Source organism: Dermacentor variabilis, unplaced genomic scaffold, assembly GCF_050947875.1.
Source record: "Dermacentor variabilis isolate Ectoservices unplaced genomic scaffold, ASM5094787v1 scaffold_14, whole genome shotgun sequence".
Taxonomy (NCBI): domain Eukaryota; kingdom Metazoa; phylum Arthropoda; class Arachnida; order Ixodida; family Ixodidae; genus Dermacentor; species Dermacentor variabilis.
This window is the reverse complement of record NW_027460302.1, coordinates 2,771,535-2,789,630: the sequence shown is the minus strand read 5'-3', so window position 1 is coordinate 2,789,630 and position 18,096 is coordinate 2,771,535. Positions and strand designations below refer to the sequence as shown.

The 18,096-nt window shown below is 42.6% G+C and overlaps 1 long non-coding RNA gene across 1 annotated transcript; it reads right to left on the bottom strand.

The window, feature by feature from the left end:
* Positions 1 to 1,112: 1,112 nt before the first annotated feature.
* LOC142567834 (uncharacterized) lies at positions 1,113 to 16,996 on the bottom strand. The gene is made up of 3 exons (XR_012825253.1): positions 16,842 to 16,996; positions 7,022 to 7,080; positions 1,113 to 2,621 (listed from the first exon to the last, which is right to left on the bottom strand). It is a non-coding gene; the product is annotated as an uncharacterized LOC142567834 (long non-coding RNA).
* Between the last annotated feature and the right edge of the window lie 1,100 nt (positions 16,997 to 18,096).

Genomic DNA, 18,096 nt, shown 5'->3' with positions numbered 1-18,096 from the left:
AAGGTACAGATCTTGTAAGATACAGATGGAGAGGTGGAGGAAAAAAAGCTGTCCATTGAACAGCTTGACAAGTCCCCCATCCCTCATTTGGACAGAAGCAGCATCACATTCTTTCATTCAAATATACGCATGTATACCGTACATACATATTATTGCACATCATATACATTACTCAAGAAGTCACGAAGATCATCAAGGAAAAATACACATATAATGGTCATAGAAGTATTACAAATCAATCACATACATCAGCCGGAGCTCATTGAGAGACGAAGAGAAGCGATTGAAACCAACCGAATTGTAATAGTTTAGGAATGTGGGTAATGTATACCTCAGACACTGTTTCCCATAGTTTGACCGTGGTGTCGGTACTGCCCAGTCTTCAAAGTGTCTTGTGCTACACTGTAAAAAAAATTTCTTCAGTTTACGGTCAAAGTTGCAGGTAAAACGTTGCCGGACACTTTTCCGTTAAATGAAAAACGGTGTTTCCGTAGAACGGACAGGCCGTAAAAATTATTTCCGTTAAATGGAAAATGGTGTTTCCGTAAAACGGACAGGCCGTAAAAATGATTTCCGTTAAATGGAAAATGGTGTTTCCGTAGAACGGACAGGCCGTAAAAATTATTTCCGTTAAATGGAAAACGGTGAGCTCCGTAGTTGTGATTACAGAATTGACCGTATTTTGCAAATAAGAAAAACGGTGAGTTCCGTAAAACGGAAATGCTGTAAATTGAGCCCCGTACTTGTGATTATAGTACATGACCGTACTTTGGTAATGAAGAAACGGGGACTTGAATGCTCGTGTTCTCGAGCCAAATTGTTTCGTTCATTGGAATAAGTTATTTTGGGCAATGAACCACCCAAGTCGTACATTACAACGTGGATAACTTGCAACATCATTTAAGATATAGCTGGAAATGGGGCAGAAATCATAGCACACAGGAAATACACCACACAGAACGTGCTGTGTTTGCATGTTTCCTCCTAGTGTCATTGTTTTCTACACCGCTTATTCTTCGTGTCAGTGTTGTCATGTTGCACTTGGGTTCTGCATCCAACATGTACACAGCATACATACAGATTTGTGTTCGAGAAACAACAAGCCACTTGAATCTGAAAAAAACCTGTGTTTATTCTGCTTTACTGAAAAAAGCAGGGTGTGAGACCGGGCTAGTTGGTATTCCATGCTGAAGTGACCAGCACAAGAGTGAACGCGGGACACTTAAAAAGGTGACAAGAACAGGTGCGAACTTCCAATTGGTGTTTATTATGAAAAGGCATGTATATATACTCTTGTGCACTTGATCATAATCAGTTACAAGAGCGCACTAAGGCCGCCCCAAGGCCTAAGGCGGCCTCCCACATACAGACCCCAGGTATGCAAATTTTTTAATGTCAACGCTAGGGATAATTTGCTAATGCAGTTGCCTTATGCGTTATCTGCCCCCTCAATGATGGGCCTAGTGCTTTCTTGCGTGTTGCTTGCTATTATTTCTGTTTTTTCAGAGTGCATGACATTTGCATGGGGAGTTTTGGATTCCAAGGAAACCCTCTCTCCCTTTTGTACTTTTGTATTATGTTCGTGTAGTCTCATATTTAGGCACCTTCCCGTTTGTCCCACGCAACGCTGCCCACAGAAAAGAGGTGTGCTATTCACTACTCCCCCTGAGCATTTCGACGAAACCTTTTCTGTGAGCAATGTGGCATGAAATTGATTCTCTGCTGACAGGGCTGGTTTTGGCACATAACTGAGATAACTTGTTGGGTGCGGGAAAAATGACCGAAACTCCCGCCCTTTGGCCTATTTTCTTTAGTTTATGCAAGATAGCGTGAATGTATGGGATGACTGCTAGATTCCTGCGAACAGTATCACATAGGTGCAACTAAAGAAAATAGGCCAAAGGACTGCAGTCTTGGTCATTTCTTCCGCACCCCGCAAGCTATCTAAGTTATGTGCCAAAACCAGCCCTGTCAGCAGACAATCAAAATCATGCAACGTTGTGCAGAGAAAGGGTTTCATCAAATGCTCAAGAGGAATAGTGTATAGCATACCTCTTTCCTGCGGGCAGCGTTACGTGGGACAAATGGGAAGTTCCCTAAACTTGAGACTACAGGAACATAATCGGAGAGTACAAAAAGGGAAAGAAGGTTTCCTTGGAATCCATTGCTCCCAATGCAAATGTCATCGACTGTTTGAAAAAACAGAAATAATAGCAAGCAGTGTGAAAGAAAACACTAGACTCATCATTGAGGCAGCGGCTATTGCAGAATGCAACTGTGTTAGCAAGCCATCCCTATAGCACTGACTGTTAAAGAATTTGAATATCTGGGGTCTGTATGCAGGAAGCCGCCTTAGGCCTTGGTGCGCTCGTTTATTTGTGATGGCCATGTTGACTTGCATGATTGTAACAGATTATGATCAAGTGTGCAAGAGTACATATACATACCTTTTTGTAATGAACACCGGTTGGAAGTTTACGCCTGTCTTTGTCGCCTTTTTAGTGTCCCGTGTCCACTCTTGCGCAAGTCCTTTCCGCATAGACACTAGAAATTGGCTGACTAGAGGAAGGATTGGTTGAGACTTGGAATGACTGGCTGCTTGCAGAGGCCTTCGGCTTTGCCTGAAAAGAAAGAAACACCAATCAATTAAGGCTGTTCAATTATTTACCATCATCATCATCACTATTGTTACTCAGATAAACAATGATTTCGTATTCACAACTGTCACTACAAATGCTCTTGTCAAAAGAAATGGTTCAGACTCAGCCATGTTGGTATATATTCATTCGTAGCCTTATAGCATAAAAAGCTTCAAATAGAAAGGACCCAAGTCAATTGATGGTTTGCCTGGAACAGCCAAAGATGTCACGTGCACATTATGACATTCGGAGATTACTTCTCCCATATTTAGGTACAGCTGCCATGGCCACATACTGCAGACCATAGCTTTCAACTTTCACTGCTCTATTGCTCCATTAAACAACCTTGCAGATTTTACTGTTTCCCAAAACAATGAAGCACTCTTGAAACAAGCGCAAACCATGCATGTTGTTTACTTCCGACCCAGAACAAGCAAGCCAAAGATATTGTCCAGCTGACAGGCTGGTAGAATAGCAACAATACAAAAAAACCATGCTTGCACCACAACTGTGTCACAACAGCCGTCAGCCCCTTTCGGATATGGTTTGTGTCACGGAAGAAGTATCAATGTGAAATATTCTTTTTACTCAAGCAGTGAAAATTGAAAGTTACGGTTGTGAATGCATCAACATACCCTTCCCATCTTCATAAAAAGTTATAATATTGCACTGTGTTCACCGAAAAATTTGCCCTTTTTGTAAACAAGCCTGCAATTATGCCTGGACCCCATACATGGCTCTGGCAGGCAGTACTGTTTATTCTGTCCATTTCTTGACTTGCAATTCCATAACGAAACAAATAGTGCAACATATTTTTTCAGATTGCATTGCTTCATGTGAATGTGCTTAATTCGGGAAATTTCTGAAATGAATCAAGACTCTCCTAAAAAATTTTAAAGTAGAGTAATTCATTAACATGCCTAAACATGAGCACTTCCCGTAGATTTTGAGAGCCAATGAGGACAGAGCTATTTGCTCAAATTTCTATGACTCATGGCAACAGGATGGCCAAATTCCGTGCTGTTAGTAAATGCAAAGAAAAAAAACTTTGGTCAATTTATGCAATGTTTTTTTCCAAAATTTTTCTTCTTTATACCGTAATGGGGGTACTCTGTGGTAATTAGTTGGAATTAATGCTATTGGCCTGCAGTCTGGTACAAAATATTTTTAAAGCCGCAGCGACAACACTATTTCCTGCGGATCTATCCAAAATGCAGATTCGGTAAAATACAGGGAGAATGCTTCTAACTAAACAGGTAATTCTATATTGCTTTTTGCAGAGACACCTTTTTTTTCTTGGAAAACTAAGGTTAATTTCATTGTTGCCAGGCTCGGGCAGCAAAATAAATTTTAAAATCAAAATTAAAAGTGATCGCCAGGCATGTCCAGTTGAATTTATCTGAACATGCCCTACTGTCGGCAGTACATATGTTGCCACTTTAAAGGCCTGCAAGAAGGCACCAGTTACATTTTCTAGGGCAAGAAGGCAATGAAGTATGTTACTTAAGGCAATTAGTCACAGGAGTCCTGGATGAGTAGAAGAAAATTTAAAGACTATAAATTGTTTAGAAGACTTAAGTCACATAAAAGTACCATCATTGCATTGTGCTAAAACTAACCTAAGAGACTGAAACCTGACATGATAAAAATGGAGCTTGAGAATGAAGGCTTGCTCAACAAGCAACAGAACGACAAAAAATGATATGCATGATAAATTAAAAAAAACACGCTGTTGAGGACGGTAAAGAACTAGGCACCATGACGAAATTTGTAAATATGCAAGCATAGGATGGAGTCAGTTGGCGCAAGCCATATATATTTACAGATTACTTGGAAAGGCCTTCGTCCCGCAGTGGACATAATGTATGTGAGAGCACTGTGCCCCTTCGATTATGCAGTCCCAGACTGTCCGCAAACCACCTGCGGCTTCTGGTCTGGCTTGCATTGACAGAAGGGCGCATCTCAGTCATGTGATCCCGCTGCCTGGGACTGTCCAAGGTTTTGTTTGAAAGCACCGTGATTGGAAGTCGCTCTCCTGGCTGCTGTTGTCTGCTATTAGCTGCTTAAATTTTGGGGTTTTACGTGCCAAATCCACTTTCTGATTACGAGGCAAGCCGTAGTTGAGGACTCCAGAAATTTCGACCACCTGGGGTTCATTAACGTGCACCTAGATCTAAGTACATGGGTGTTTTCATATTTTGGCCCCATTGATATGCGGCCACCGTGGACGGGATTCAATCCCGTGACCTCGTGCTTTTAGCTACTTGTAGATAGCGCCCTACCCAGCAAATTCAGTAGCGTGGTCATCAAAATGGTGCAGTCTCAGAGGCCATGTCGCCGACACAACCATAAAGCTTGCATAATGGAATCGCAGCCTGAGCACACTGAACATGTTAACAAAGCTCAGTTTACATCGTGCTCTCGCTCTTCGGGCCCCTTAACTGCTGTATTTAAGCCAGCTCATTCATTTCCTGTAAAATTTAAGCGTCATTGCCACACAAAAATAAGCAAAAACACGGTTGTGCCACATCACTGTTCACCCACAAAGCACAGGCCGATATCCTCAAAGCTCGTGAAACCGTCTACTAAAGGCCTGACGTGTGTCTAGGACAGAGCGCGTCTACACTGTCTACTAATCCTGCACATCCAAAAGCAAAATTCCGAATTTGGGTAACAGAAGGAATCAGCACACATGTCAACAGCAATCTGTGAAGCTCTGATTATACAGGTTGTCCCACGTAACTTGAGCCAAACAATAAAAATATGCAAATGTGACGTAGCTCGACAGAACCAAGGTAATGTTGTTTGCCGTCACTTGGAGATACTTAGATATTTTTTCATTCCACCACAATAAATATTTCATCTTCGTTAATTAATCAACTTTTCAAATATTATAATCAGATTAGAAGCGTCCATGAGAAAATTGTAGAGCAACATGAAAAGCTCCCCATACAGCTTTCTGTTGTTTGAGACATGCTGCGTAGAAGTGTTTTTTCGAGAAAGAAGCTCGCGAATACACAAAAAGTGCTGCGAATGGACAGTCACGCAACAATTTAGTGTGTATTTGCAGGCTTCTTTCACGCTAGGAAAAACACTTTTATGTAGCATGTATTAATCATAATATTTGGGAAGTTGATTAATTACCGAATACTAATGATTTAATCTGGCGAAATGAAAAAGAAATGAGTATGTCGAAGCGAGGGCAAACAACATTACCTTGGTTCTGTCCAGTTACGTGGCATTTGCATATTTTCAATGTTTGGCTCAAGTTACGTGAAACACCCTGTATGCCACGCCAGCTACCAGCACTAAATATCTACATGCAATATGATATGTTTCCTCGTCCACCAGTTTCACTCATCTGAACAGCGAAATCTACCTGTTTACTATGCATATAGCAATGAGCATGACAGATGTCACGAAACACATCAAGAAAAGCAAGCATTTGCGCCTGATCACTGTGTTTTGCCTTAAAAAACACAAGGACTAAGGTTGCAGCAATTAGACCACTCATGAAAACCTCGCATTATGGCACACAAAGCATCGATTTAACAGAAGCGATAGCTGAGTGCATGATATTTGCTGTCTGGAACGCGCAAAGTACATATAAACACACAGCCTCTTTTAAAACATAGCATCAAGCCCGCATGCATCTTTTTAAGACAGCCGCTGTCTGGTAGCTACTTGCATATATCTGCTGACAGCTCTGAGAGTCCGCAGAGTCTGTGACTTCTGGTAAAATGAATGCGATACTGGCTGCTCTCGGACTGGTGGATGGGGCTTCCGAAGCCGATTGAGAAAATCGAATGCGGGACAGCAGTGCTAAGCAGTCCAGGACTGTCAAGGACTGATAATCGAAGAGGCCCACTAATGCTTTGTGTTCCTATCCTATGTAATCTCTTCATACTGATCAGCTCAAGCTGCATGGCAAAGTCTCTTGTTAGTGCTCTGAAGACAAGCCTCTGGCACAAACATTGGCTATAGAGACGACCATCGTTCGACAACTGTTGATGATGAACTTGTTTCACAAAACTTCATAAGTACACCTGACCTTTGACTCATTTTTGCATGTAAGTAAATATTATGAAATTGTCGCTGTGAACAGTTGTCCCCGACTGCTGTACACTTGTGATAAAAAATTAACCGTATTTGAAAGTTTGTATAATTAGCCAGGAGAGCCGCACTTGCTGGATGGCTCATCATTTAATTTGGAAAAAAATTCAGCAGTGAGCAGCAATTGTATCACTAATGACCTTGAACATCTTTTATAATTATTAATTTGTAAACACCTGTTGTCGAACAGCCCACCTACTGAAGTTTTGAACACATTGTACACAACTATAGCACATACTACGCGAAATAAGATCTGTAATAGACCTTACCAAATACAATATTAGTGTGGCGGCAAGTCAAATGGCTCCTTGCAATGCTTGCGTCCTTCCTGGGAGAACAAAAAACGACATTAGGCTTACACTGACAGCACCAAACCACATAATTTAAGTTGCAAACAAGTGCCCCAGAACATAGGAAGTTCTAATTAGATATGGTCAACCTGCTTGACCATGTCACAGACATTGAATGACAGAATGTACTTTTATGGAGCCGCAACTCTATGAAATACATGCTAATACAAACATGCTAGTACACAGAATCAAATTGGATGCATGAAAATTCTCAGTAAACCTTTATTTCCTAGCAACCACAAGTTGCTCTTTGTGAAGTGCAACAAGTGAGTGTCTAACCTACACTAAGAAGGTGGAAAATTCGGGAGCCTTTTTGGTGAATAACTAACCATATCTCTACCGGTACCCAGCAATACAAAGGTGAATTGTAAGTATTATATTGATTAACGAAACAGTTCAGTGCTACCAAGCAAGTACAATAAATTATTTCGAATTCATCTTCATGTCAGGCTAATCAAGTTAATTTTCTTTAGATCACATGAGAGAATGGTTGGAAAAAAATATTGGAATCTGTCAACAATGTTGAAGCAATTTTATGATGGCCTGCAGTTGTTGAAATAAGACCTGGGGCAGGGGGAGAAAAGACAAAGAAGTGTGATAAAACAAAATGGGGCCTGTGCTGTGCAGCTACTAAATGCAGTTTTATTAAATTATGATGTGCAAAACAGCAGATGTAAGAGATGCGAGACCCTCAGGTGGTATTTTGCAATGTTGTTACGGGAAATTGTTTCAAGGAGCATGACTCCTTCTTAACCCTTCAAGGGTCAATGACGTATATTTACGGCACTATCTGTAGGTTTAAAAAGCGCGACAATTTCCTAACCTTTTCTTTTCTGTCATGTGCTGCCATTATGTGGAAATACAGGGAATTTCTTTTGCACGCCTCGCTCTCTCAGTTTTCGTTGCATGGTTTGTTTTAGCGCTAGTTTGCTCCTGCGCGTCTATGTACTACCGCTTGTGCATTGGCGTGCGCGCGGGCGGGTGGCGGTTGGGGTTTTGTTTTCGCAGGCCATTTCGGCTTCTTGCGCTTGCAAAACTGATGGCTATCTCGTAACTAATCGCCTTGTTTCTCGCTCATTTAGTGCTCGCAGGGGTGCGCATAGGAAGGATGCTGCCGTGCATGCGCTTCTGTTGCTCCTTTTCTTTTCTTTTTTTTTTTTGAGACTCGCGAAAACTAATTGCATCTGGTTGGCGATAAGATGAAGATTAGTGGAAGTTTTTCACATGTTTTGCTTTTTTGATGGGCACACAACCGCACAGTTTTCTTGAGTGCATGCACCTACACAGTTCGATTACACTATGGATGTACTATCATAAGCAATATGAAAGGGAACACAGGAACGCGTGGCAAACAGCCTTGAAACAGACTCGGAGCGATACGCGGATGGCGCTGTGACAAATGAAGGGGGAAAGGGGAGTGCTCTTCCACTAACTGTTGGCACTCCCAGCACGCTGGCATTTCTACAAAGGAGCAGCTTACGTCATGGATCGTCCGACAGCCGATAAGATGGTGATCGTCACCAGTGACTTACACCGATTCACTTTCTTTTCTTTCATTCTCTTTTTTTGTTCGTGCAACCGCTTGATAGTACTCCGAGAAAAAGTTTGCGCTGTATTTCAAACCGATTCTTTATTTGAATCGACGCACTCGGTTGTCAGTGGCACCTCGAACAGTGGCGACGCTCAAACCAATGACGACAGAGGAATAGAATAAAGAGAAATTAAAAAAAAAGAACATTGACAAACTGTCTCTCGTGCGACTGTTGCACGAAGTTCGTTCAGAGAAAATTCACGTCGCACACTGCAGTGGCCCACGCAGAGCAGTCAACCCTGAATTTGCAGCCTCAAGATGCCTCGAGTGCCTCTTAAAGAGCGGGAAGATATAATAGAAATGTCTAAAAGAGGTTATACGCAGCGCAATATTGCTCTCGTGACAAGCCGCCCATTGAAAACGGTCAACCGGATTATCCAGGCTTACCGAGACGAAGGACGCATAAACGATGCGCCGCACCGCACACCACCTCGATCAACAACGAACGACCAAGACCTTTGCATCGTGGCTGCCGTCAGCGACAAGCCATTTCAAAGTGCAAAAGACATTCGAGGTGCTCTTGGCTTGAACAACTTGAGCGACAGCACGGTACGACGAAGGCTTAGAGAAGCAGGACTGCAAAGCCGCATCGCCGCACAGAAACCTCTGCTCACCGCAGCCAACAAAGCGGCTCGCCTGAGGTTCGCTACTGAACACCGCAGCTGGAGTGAGAGTGGGTAGAAGTATGTAGTTTTCTCTGATGAGTCCACGTTCTCGAGCCGCTGGGACAAACGAAAGAGAGTGTGGTGGACCGCAAACACACGCTTTAGTCCGCAGAATATCCAGGAGGTGGCCGCCAGTGGACGCGTGTCTGTGAACGTCTGGGGGGGGCGATTTCCCACGCAGGCCTAGGCCCACTGGTGAGAATTGATGGGAGGTTCACCAGTGCTGCGTATTGCACTCTGCTCGAGCACCAGATGATCCCCTATGTGTTGAACAGGCTGCACCTGGATGGGTGTTATTTTTTCCAACAGGACTTGTCTCCCGTTCACACATCGAAGGACGTGGCGCGCCTTTTGGAAGAGCGAGGGGTAATGCAACTTCAGTGGTGTGCAAAGGGTGCCGACATGAACATTATAGAGCACGTTTGGGGCCGTATGAAAGTGAACCTTTCGAAGAGCTCACTAGAATTGGCGAACTCCGACCAACTATGGGAAGCAATAGAACATGAGTGGAAGCCCGCCTTCAGCGTGATACCGCACTCATCGAGGCTCTCTACGCATCTTTGCCTCAAAGAACAGAGGCCATCGTTAAGTCGACGGTGGCATGACGCGTTATTAGGCCACCAACGAACAAAGCAAAGGACGAGGATAAGCTGCGATAACGCTACTGCCTTATTTTATTTGCTTGAATATCTTTTTAATATTCGGCAAGCGCCAATAAAGTTATTTTGAACTTACCCTTAAAGACAATTTTTTCCCGGTTTAGAAGATTTACCATAAATCAATATCGAAGTCCGGAACAGTGCTATCTTTTGTAATGATTCGATGCAAAAGGTTACCAGTGATGCAATATCGAACAGTGTTATCACTGTCTGCTGGCGATGTGAAATTCCGCACTTTGCAGACGCATGGCGGGAGTGCGAACAGTTGTTAGAACAGCGTCCCCCTTTCCACTTTGTTTCCAACGGTGGCCGCTGCATATCACCCATATAGCTGGGTCTGAGGGTGTTTTCTACGCGTTCCTGTGTTCCCTTAGATATTGCTCATAATAGTACATATTAGTGTAAGAGCAGGAACATTTGAGTCTTGCAAAGCATTCTCGTGTGCACATTTTCAAAGCCTTGAACTATAACAATGTAACAAATTTTTTACTCTTATAGGTTTATTTCCTTTTTTATTATTGTTATTCATGAATAACGAGTACCATATATACCAACGCAAAATAATTTTTTTGTGGCTTTACGGACACCCTAGAAAAATTACGGTAAATTTTTTTCGAAATAAGTCCCTAAGAATTGGAATCTGCAATAAAAAAAATCGACCCTGGGCGGTCGAATATGGCGAAAAAGATCGACCCTCAGGGGGTTAATTATATTCATGTAATCTTTAGAAACGGATGGCATAAAGGACATACTTGTTGACAGTTTTATAGCGAGTCATGAACACGATGCACGCGGGAGTTAAAGAAGCATCTTTAAAAAATGCTCTAGAAACTTGCAAAAAGCAAGTTTCTATAACCTCTCACAACACCGAGCTTCACCTACAAGTGTTGTAACATTTCCTTGCAACGTGCAGCACTGTTTTCACAGACATAGTTTGAATCACTGTGTCACAAGCTCTAGAAACAAAAGTGCATACATAAGTGCTAAACAAGCACATATGATGCCCTACCCCTACTGCACAGACACATTTATCTACACTAACACATGTAGATGGATTATGTCATCCATTTGGTAGCTTCTGATCATGTTCCAAAGCATGAATCTCATAACTGCAAATTCTATAAGAATGTGACACCGACTGATTACTTGGGGACAACACGAAAAGATGGGAGAAGGCCATACAACACGAGCGCAGGCTAAGACTTTTGGTTAATTGCACACACACACACACACACACACACACACACACACACACACACACACACACACACACACACACACACACACACACACACACACACACACACACACACACACACACACACACACACACACACACACACACACACACAAACAAACACAAACAAACACAAACAAACAAATATTAGGCCTATTTGTCCTGCCTAGTTGCAGCTGCAGGACAACGGGATGTTGTAAACAACCACACAGTTGAACTGCTGCATGTGCCTCTTGCTACACTTTGCGCCAAGGCCTGGTCTGATTCACCTTTTTGAACCCAGATTTTGAGACCATGGCTGACCTTCTGAACGTGATCTAACAGTGGTCACACCACTGTAGGCCAATGTTAGACCTGGGTATAGAAGTTCTCCTCGACTTGTTGAGGATGCTATTTCGTGCTTCTGTGACAGAGCTTCACAGCCGAACAGTGCGCTGATGCGAAAGGCAGAATTCCCTCCTTAAAAGACGGGGCATAGATGCAGTGCACATGACACTCACCAAAGAAAACAATGAGGTCAAGAAATGGAAGATCACTGTCTAGTTGTAGTTTTCCAGTAGAACACGTTGTGGGGACTACTTGGTGAAGAGCTTTCAGAAGATGAAGCGCCAACAGAGACAACACAGTAAGAAAGAACAAAGACAGCACAAGGTGCTTCTTGCAACTGTTTATTGAGGTCAAAAGCAGCTGAATATATAGCCATGGGGAGAAGGGGAAGAAAAAAAACAGAAGCATTGCTTGTGTGAAGGCACACGCGCGAGAACACAGAAGATGAAGGGAATCATAAGATTAGCCAAAATCTAAAATTTATCTAAAAACATGCATTCATTTGTGTAAATATTCAGACACAGGCATGCTGACACAGGCATCCCCTCTATTCTTAATCTGGTTGGCCTCCAACAGCTCACGTGCCATAGTGTATTTGCTTTTAAGCACGATCGTTGTATCCTGAAGCCTTGCTTCACATACTTGCTTATTCTCATTCCTGCAGGCCTTGCAATGAAGTGGCAAGTTTGAGCCATAACTATTTTTCAGCGGAAGCTTGTGCTCCCACAGGTGTTCGCTGATACATCAGCCAGTTTGTCCGATACACTCTTTCCCACACTTCCACGGTATACGACCGCTTCTTCACACTTCACAAAAGGATTTGTATGTTTAATAGAACACTCTACTTTTAGAGTCATGAGATCCAATCAGGCGGCACAAAGTAGCAAGCTTTCGGGGCGCAGCAGAAACCACAGGAATTTTATATTTTGCGGCGATGTGTTTAAGATTACGCGCCGCTTCGTGAGAATACGGTATCGCCACTGGATACGGCAGAAATCCTTGCGGGCACGAGGTCGGTATACCGACCCTGCAATTAATTGTTGCAATATAAGTCTATGCACTCCAAGACTGTTAAACGTGCGATTGCCACTATGTGCCTTGAATTTACCCTTAAAGAATTGTGCTGTCATAAGGCACACAAACCCTTTGACGAACAGATTTTGAAGTTGAAGAAAGCTGGCTTTCCTTGTTTGGTTTTGAGCAAAGTTTCGGAGGCGTTGTTGAAAAAGGTGCAAAAAGAAAGAAACTGAAGCAGTGAAGAAGGTCAAACATTGGAAAAGAAAGCTACAGTGGTGATACCGTATTCTCACAAAGCAGCACATAATCTTAAACATGTCATCGTCAAATACAAAATTCCTGTGGTTTCTTCCGAGCCCCAAAAACTTGCTACTTTGTGCCGTCTGATTGGATATGATGACTAAGAAAGTAGAGTGATCTAGTAAACACACAAACCCTTTTGTGAAGTACGGAGAAGGGGTCGTATACTGCATACCGCTGAAGTGTGGGAAGGAGTAAACCGGACAAACTGGCCAATGTATTAATGAACGCCTGCAGGAGCACAAGCTTTCACTCAAAAATGGTTATGGCTCAAACTTGCTGCTTCATTGCAAGGCATGTGAGAATGAGAATAAGCAAGTACGTGAAGCAAGGCTTCCTAATACAACAATCATGTTTAAAAGCAATGACACTGTGGCACGTGAACTTTTGGAGGCCAACCAGACTAAGAAAAGAGGGGACGCCTGTGTCGACACCTCGTCTCCGACTATTTACAGAAATGAACGCATGTTTTTAGATAAGTTTTAGATTTTGGTTAATCTTATGATTCCCTTCATATACATCTTCCATATTTTTGCACATGCGCATTCACATAATCAGTGCTTCTTTTTTTTTCTTCCCCCTCTCCCCATGGCTATATATTCAGTGCTTTTGACCTCAATAAACAGTTGCAAGTAGCACCTTGTCCTGTCTTTGTTCTTTCCGACTGTGCTGTCTCTGTTGGCACTTCATCTATTGAAATGTAGTTTTCCCCTTTCCATGAGCTCATCTAGCACTGTAGAGAAGACAGAAAACAAATAACTCAACCCATTTAGTAGCCTTACTTCACGTCATATAGGGTAGAAAGTTTCCAATGAAGCAGAATACCTTTACTACGCTGGTTCTTACAGCAGCTAGTGTTTTACGACTAGCTGACAGTGTTCTCGGCAGTGAAAAGTCACAATTAAAGTGGTTGAGCAACTATTTAATGTCTCCTACAAAGTGCCACGCATGTTCAAGTAAGCAAAACTACTACTGAAAGGCAAGCTCCACTATCTGGGCCTGAAGATTTTCTGTGGTGAGCATCGAGCTGGAGCTATTCCCTGCACTCAAAGGTGTTTTTAACTTTTCTATTGGTGCACCTGAACACTGAAGCATGTTGTTGCTACAGGAACACCGGAGATCACATTTAACACTTGGTACCACCCCGACGTGGAGGGGAGCTTCCATAACCAAGTACAATGTTTGCTTTTAACAGTGCGTTCGCACTGCCTTTTAGCATGCATTGCCAAGAAGCATTTAATGGAGTTGAACGTAGCTGACGTCTTAGGTCAGACAACTTCGAGTGAGCCAAGGCCTATGACTGTTATGCAATCTGTACACAAAGGCAACCATCAATTCAAGCAAATTGTTCAGAGAGTTGAAACTACCTTTTTATTTTCAGTGCCAAGCAATCTGGGCACGTACAAAATGTTAACCGGACCCGGGCAACACGTGAAGTTTACATCAAAAAGTATGTGCTGGAGTTCATAGGTACTACGGTTGGTGCTGTTTACAATATCCCACTGTCCTGCAGCAGCAATTATGTAGGACAAACCGGCCGACGACTCAAGGATTATCTTACAAAACATGCACAGACCCTTGACACAACATGGGGGAGCAACATAGCTATTGATGCTGCTTTGTGCAGTTGTACACCAAATTTTTAGCAGTGAAGTATCTTCATGACACATTTTCATAGCAGACATAACTTTCAGAATAGCTCCCACTATGCTAGCGTGTCATCACTTAACCTGCCGGAGCATTCTGAATTGGGCTGCTTGGTGCATGTTTAGAAGGGAACCGAACAGGGCTACAGACAGGACAAAGGGAATATGTTGCTGTGTACAACACTGTCACTTCATACTGGCAGTAGCACTGTTCGTTCCCTTTTAAATATTCATATCTTTTGGTCGCCTGACCACGCAACGCAGCTGCGAGCTCAGGCTATAATTTTACATTGTTACGTTGCCTTCCAATGTTGCACTTAATTACATCATCGCATACTCATCTGTTATAGTTAGCTCAACACTAGCTCACAGTGAGCTTATTCGTGGCTAATCTTAGTTACCATGGAGCCCATGCATGACGGTGCTAACGATCAGTGTGCAGTGTTGTTGCATACTCATTAAGCCAACACTAGACAAACAGTTATTTTATTGGTGCGTGTTTTATCTGTTGCCTCAAATCTTGAACTCTGGCACTATAAGTGTTTTTTAAACACCACTCATATGTGCAACCAAGTCAGGTATGAAACAATATCCCTTTCAAGTCGACGTGCTCATACTGAACCAATTTGTTGCCACAGGAAAACAAATCATCAATTATCCTTTGAATGCATCTGCAAAAATTACTCTACTTGCATAGGCCTCGTCATTCCACCAACATTTGCAGTCACTGTCTATTAAGACTGCATATGCAAGACAGATATACAATAGAATGGCACAGCTTTCCAGAACAAAGAGCACCACTAGACAGACTGCTGTGGCACACTTTCTCAGGCCCGCTGGCTGAGAAACTGCGCACAAACCGGCACACAGACATCCTTCACTGGTGCAATAGCTGCAATTGAAGCAAATAATATCAGGTATTTTCAGACCGGTCGTCCACAGTAAAGCAAAAACATTTTCATATACAAATACTCTTGCACATAAGCTTGTCACCGAATTACCGATTGCTGTGGTATCGTTTGGTGTCTTCAATTGTATCGTTCAACTCATTTAAAAAAAAGACTTCATGAAGCACCTTCTATTCGGCAAAACAGCAGACATTTTGCTCTACATAACTCACAACATGTATTTTAGAATAATTATTGTATTGATGCCTATATGCTGAAAATTAGTCTATGCAACTAGAGACAGTCAGTATTAGAACCAGCCTTTAACATCACTGTTGACACATCTTTTGATTTTTTATACCAGTTTGGAACATTTGTAACTTTGGATGTCCATTACACACTTTTTGGCACCGCTATTCTGTGTCAAGGTTACGTTAAAAATTACTTATCACATGCACTTGCTTTACAATTAAGCCGCAGATGGGCAAAATTTACGTGGCAATCCACTCCCAGATTACGTTAAATGCTGACGTATTGCGTCAGAACGTTGATAGTCACCCTGGTAGCTGTCTGAAGTAAAAACAAAACAAAAACAAAAATTCGCGAAACATCTGGTGCCGATTACCAGCTAGCAAAATAATCAATTTCTTCTCCACGACCCTTAATGGGTATCACGCGGACACTTTCAAGTGCGATCGCGCACGATTGCTCGGGCTCGATCCCAAAGTGTTCCAAGGCACCGTGTTACACCAGTGTTACGTAACACTGCAGATCGCACGAGGTTACGGCAGCAAGCACGCTACACCGTCCATTCATTGTGATGTAGGGGCATCGCATGCAACATGCTCTATGAGGTCTTCATACACAAGCAGACTTTCAATTCCAGAAGCAGTCTTTCAATTACGGATATGAACACAGCGATTATGCACGCCAAGCACACTGCGTCCTAAGCTTAAGGAAAAAGAATTTCGCTGTGATGCAATGCGTCGCCGAATACGGCTAACATAGTGTTACACCGCGCCGTGAGAGATTGCTAAGGGGAACAGTAACTTCACTTTATTTTGGAATGCCAAGAACACATCACAACACATTGCAAAACTGGAATGCCAACGTCAGTAAACCAGCTGCCACATACAGCCGATAACGAACTGCTACAGACGACATCGTCGCTGATGTTGCCTACGCGCCTCAATGTACTCTATATGAAATCAGCACAACAAACGCTACACCATTTATCACAGACTCGCAATGCCGCGGCTTTTTCAATCCTCATGGCCAAGCGGGAATGTCGTTACAGGGCATTGACAGGGCATGCTCACACAACACAGTTCAGCCCGTCACCGGCCATCGCGGTGCATTTCGCACGCGCGACGTGCACCAACAACAAAAAAGGACACTTAAATCACTTACTTGCGTAGCAGTCCATCGTCGATTCCTTCTTATTCTCTCAGTGAAATCCCAAATGCAACAGGTATACCACCACCGCACACCGCCATTTCCAGCCGCTGTCCACTCTGTACTGTTGAGGCGGAGAAATGCAACCCGTCGTGTAGAAGCGATGAAGGGTGGTAAGCAGCGCCACCGCTGAAACCTCTTCCGTTTGTGCGTGCGTACTACGATTCGCCTATGAATAATGTTCAAGCAGCGTTACCTATGGTGATATTAGGTAACTGCTGGTAAACGTGGGCGGTGTCTTTTCTTTATATTCGTTGCGTGTTGATTTTTCGCTCTTAACATGCTCAGTTGCCCTCCACATGAAATTACGGACGGTTCTCCGTATTTCAAAAACAGAGCTCACGTCCGTTTTTTTACGTAGAATTCCGCCGTTTTTCATGAAACTGAACGGTCTACGTAATTTTTACGGCAGGTTTGACTGTAAAATTACGGAAATTTTTTACAGTGTATAATGTGGTGGTCTAGTTTGCAATTGGGCGAGTTTATGCAGATTAAAAATATTCTTATAGACTTCTGCCTTATAGACACGACTTAATCGATATTTGTACAGATTATACGCTGGAATAACCCCGGTGTTCATGAAGAAAGTTATTGTCGATGCAGTGTAGGGAGCATTATATGTATGTCGGAGATATTTTTTCTGTACTAAGTGAATATGCTCTAGTTTGTTGGATGTCGTGTTTCCCCCCACTAACTGACAATAGTTCAAGTGTGAATAAAAAAGGGCATTATATAGCAAGAGTTTAATGCGCGTAGGAAGAATGTACCTTAATCGGCCTATTAAACCTGTTATTTGGCTCAGTTTGATTACATTTTTGACATGATTATCCCAAGACATGTTCGCGGAAAAGACGACACCCAGACATTTGAAATTCTCGACTATTTCAATACTGCGCGAGTTTAATTTAATATCTTAATGCAGTGGTATATGTTTATGTTTCGGCTTAAATATAACTGCTTTCGTTTTGCTCTCATTTACCTTCATTAGATTTAGTTTCGACCATTCTTCTAAGAATTTCATTGTACTGTTACATTGTTTAATGAGAGTATGGATGTCATTACCTGCGAAAAAAATACTGGTGTCATCTGCATAGATGATAAATCTTGCCTGAGGGTTTATGTTTACGATATCGTTAATATAAATATTAAAAAGTATAGGGCCTAAAATACTTCCCTGGGGCACTCCGCTATGGACAGTCCTGGCTTTTGA